Source organism: Euprymna scolopes, chromosome 5 (assembly GCF_053919585.1).
Source record: "Euprymna scolopes isolate OS-2025 chromosome 5, ASM5391958v1, whole genome shotgun sequence".
NCBI lineage: Eukaryota > Metazoa > Mollusca > Cephalopoda > Sepiida > Sepiolidae > Euprymna > Euprymna scolopes.
In genome coordinates this window covers 82,215,423-82,220,717 of record NC_136486.1, presented here as the reverse complement: position 1 = coordinate 82,220,717, position 5,295 = coordinate 82,215,423, and positions in this window count along the sequence as shown.

Genomic DNA, 5,295 nt, shown 5'->3' with positions numbered 1-5,295 from the left:
TAATATAAACTAAAAACAATAAATATAAACTAAAAAGCAATAAATATAAACTAAAAACAATAAATATAAACTAAAAGCAATAAATATAAACTAAAAAGCAATAAATATAAACTAATAACAATAAATATAAACTAAAAACAATAAATATAAATTAAAAACAATAAATATAAACTAAAAGCAATAAATATAAACTAAAAACAATAAATATAAACTAAAAGCAATAAATATAAACTAAAAAACAATAAATATAAACTAAAAACAATAAATATAAACTAAAAACAATAAATATAAATTAAAAACAATAAATATAAACTAAAAACAATAAATATAAACTAAACACAATAAATATAAATTAAAAACAATAAATATAAACTAATAACAATAAATATAAACTAAAACAATAAATATTAACTAAAAACAATAAATATAAACTAAAAACAATAAATATAAACTAAACACAATAAATATAAATTAAAAGCAATAAATATAAACTAAACACAATAAATATAAATTAAAAGCAAAAAATATAAACTAAAACAATAAATATGAACTAAAAACAATAAATATAAACTAAAAACAATAAATATAAACTAAAAACAATAAATATAAACTAAACACAATAAATATAAATTAAAAACAATAAATATAAACTAAACACAATAAATATAAATTAAAAGCAATAAATATAAACTAAAACAATAAATATGAACTAAAAACAATAAATATAAACTAAAAACAATAAATATAAACTAAACACAATAAATATAAATTAAAAGCAATAAATATAAACTAAAAACAATAAATATAAATTAAAAACAATTAAATATAAACTAAAACTAATAAATATAAACTAAAAGCAATAAAGGTATACTAAAAACAATAAATATAAACTAAAAGCAATAAATATAAACTAAAAACAATAAATATAAACTAAAAGCAATAAATATAAACTAAAAACAATAAATATAAACTAAAAACAATAAATATAAACTAAAAGCAATAAATATAAACTAAAAACAATAAATATAAACTAAAAAGCAATAAATATAAACTAAAAACAATAAATATAAACTAAAAGCAATAAATATAAACTAAAAAGCAATAAATATAAACTAATAACAATAAATATAAACTAAAAGCAATACATATAAACTAAAAACAATAAATATAAATTAAAAACAATAAATATAAACTAAAAACAATAAATATAAACTAAAAACAATAAATATAAATTAAAAACAATCAATATAAACTAATAACAATAAATATAAACTAAAAACAATAAATATAAACTAAAAGCAATAAATATAAACTAAAAACAATAAATATAAACTAAAAGCAATAAATATAAACTAAAAACAATAAATATAAACTAAAAAGCAATAAATATGAATTAAAAACAATAAATATAAACTAAAAACAATAAATATAAACTAAAAGCAATAAATATGAACTAAAAACAATAAATATAAACTAAAAAGCAATAAATATAAACTAAAAACAATAAATATAAACTAAAAGCAATAAATATAAACTAAAACAATAAATATAAACTAAAAACAATAAATATAAACTAAAAACAATAAATATAAACTAAAAAGCAATAAATATAAACTAAAAACAATAAATATAAACTAAAAGCAATAAATATAAACTTAAAACAATAAATATAAACTAAAAACAATAAATATAAACTAAAAGCAATAAATATAAACTAAAAACAATAAATATAAACTAAAAAACAATAAATATAAACTAAAAACAATAAATATAAAATAAAACAATAAATATAAACTAAAAACAATTAATATAAACTAAAAACAATAAATATAAACTAAAAAGCAATAAATATAAACTAAAAACAATAAATATAAACTAAAAGCAATAAATATAAACTAAAAAGCAAAAATATAAACTAATAACAATAAATATAAACTAAAAACAATAAATATAAATTAAAAACAATAAATATAAACTAAAAGCAATAAATATAAACTAAAAACAATAAATATAAACTAAAAGCAATAAATATAAACTAAAAAACAATCAATATAAACTAAAAACAATAAATATAAACTAAAAACAATAAATATAAATTAAAAACAATAAATATAAACTAAAAACAATAAATATAAACTAAACACAATAAATATAAATTAAAAACAATTAAATATAAACTAAAACTAATAAATATAAACTAAAAGCAATAAAGGTATACTAAAAAAAAATAAATATAAACTAAAAGCATTAAATATAAACTAAAAACAATAAATATAAACTAAAAACAACAAATATAAACTAAAAACAATAAATATAAACTAAAAACAATAAATATAAACTAAAAACAATAAATATAAACTAAAAGCAATAAATATAAACTAAAAACAATAAATATAAACTAAAAACAATAAATATAAACTAAAAGCAATAAATATAAACTAAAAACAATAAATATAAACTAAAAAGCAATAAATATAAACTAAAAACAATAAATATAAACTAAAAGCAATAAATATAAACTAAAAAGCAATAAATATAAACTAAAAACAATAAATATAAACTAAAAACAATAAATATAAACTAAAAACAATAAATATAAACTAAAAGCAATAAATATAAACTAAAAGCAATAAATATAAACTAAAAAGCAATAAATATAAACTAAAAACAATAAATATAAACTAAAAGCAATAAATATAAACTAAAAAGCAATAAATATAAACTAATAACAATAAATATAAACTAAAAGCAATAAATATAAACTAAAAACAATAAATATAAATTAAAAACAATAAATATAAACTAAAAACAATAAATATAAACTAAACACAATAAATATAAATTAAAAGCAATAAATATAAACTAAAAACAATAAATATAAATTAAAAACAATTAAATATAAACTAAAACTAATAAATATAAACTAAAAGCAATAAAGGTATACTAAAAACAATAAATATAAACTAAAAGCAATAAATATAAACTAAAAACAATAAATATAAACTAAAAGCAATAAATATAAACTAAAAACAATAAATATAAACTAAAAACAATAAATATAAACTAAAAGCAATAAATATAAACTAAAAACAATAAATATAAACTAAAAAGCAATAAATATAAACTAAAAACAATAAATATAAACTAAAAGCAATAAATATAAACTAAAAAGCAATAAATATAAACTAATAACAATAAATATAAACTAAAAGCAATACATATAAACTAAAAACAATAAATATAAATTAAAAACAATAAATATAAACTAAAAACAATAAATATGAATTAAAAACAATAAATATAAACTAAAAACAATAAATATAAACTAAAAGCAATAAATATAAACTAAAAACAATAAATATAAATTAAAAACAATCAATATAAACTAATAACAATAAATATAAACTAAAAACAATAAATATAAACTAAAAGCAATAAATATAAACTAAAAACAATAAATATAAACTAAAAGCAATAAATATAAACTAAAAACAATAAATATAAACTAAAAAGCAATAAATATGAATTAAAAACAATAAATATAAACTAAAAACAATAAATATAAACTAAAAGCAATAAATATGAACTAAAAACAATAAATATAAACTAAAAAGCAATAAATATAAACTAAAAACAATAAATATAAACTAAAAGCAATAAATATAAACTAAAACAATAAATATAAACTAAAAACAATAAATATAAACTAAAAACAATAAATATAAACTAAAAAGCAATAAATATAAACTAAAAACAATAAATATAAACTAAAAGCAATAAATATAAACTAAAAACAATAAATATAAACTAAAAACAATAAATATAAACTAAAAGCAATAAATATAAACTAAAAACAATAAATATAAACTAAAAAACAATAAATATAAACTAAAAACAATAAATATAAAATAAAACAATAAATATAAACTAAAAACAATTAATATAAACTAAAAACAATAAATATAAACTAAAAAGCAATAAATATAAACTAAAAACAATAAATATAAACTAAAAGCAATAAATATAAACTAAAAAGCAATAAATATAAACTAATAACAATAAATATAAACTAAAAACAATAAATATAAATTAAAAACAATAAATATAAACTAAAAGCAATAAATATAAACTAAAAACAATAAATATAAACTAAAAGCAATAAATATAAACTAAAAAACAATAAATATAAACTAAAAACAATAAATATAAACTAAAAACAATAAATATAAATTAAAAACAATAAATATAAACTAAAAACAATAAATATAAACTAAACACAATAAATATAAATTAAAAACAATAAATATAAACTAATAACAATAAATATAAACTAAAACAATAAATATTAACTAAAAACAATAAATATAAACTAAAAACAATAAATATAAACTAAACACAATAAATATAAATTAAAAGCAATAAATATAAACTAAACACAATAAATATAAATTAAAAGCAAAAAATATAAACTAAAACAATAAATATGAACTAAAAACAATAAATATAAACTAAAAACAATAAATATAAACTAAAAACAATAAATATAAACTAAACACAATAAATATAAATTAAAAACAATAAATATAAACTAAACACAATAAATATAAATTAAAAGCAATAAATATAAACTAAAACAATAAATATGAACTAAAAACAATAAATATAAACTAAAAACAATAAATATAAACTAAACACAATAAATATAAATTAAAAGCAATAAATATAAATTAAAAACAATAAATATAAACTAAAACAATAAATATAAACTAAAAACAATAAATATAAACTAAAAACAATAAATATAAACTAAACACAATAAATATAAATTAAAAACAATAAATATAAACTAAACACAATAAATATAAATTAAAAGCAATAAATATAAACTAAAATAATAAATATGAACTAAAAACAATAAATATAAACTAAAAACAATAAATATAAACTAAACACAATAAATATAAATTAAAAGCAATAAATATAAACTAAAACAATAAATATGAACTAAAAACAATAAATATAAACTAAAAACAATAAATATAAACTAAACACAATAAATATAAACTAAAAGCAATAAATATGAACTAAAAGCAATAAAGATAAACTAAAACAATAAATTTAAACTAAAAGCAATCAATATAAACTACGAGGGGCGTGCAATAAGCAATGCCCCTGATCCACTTCCCATAGCAGTAGAGCAACGAAACTTGGCACAGTTATTAGTCTTTCTCTACATAGGAACCACCCAGAGTTATGCATTTCTCCCATCGTTTGATGCAGTTCTGGAGACCGTTT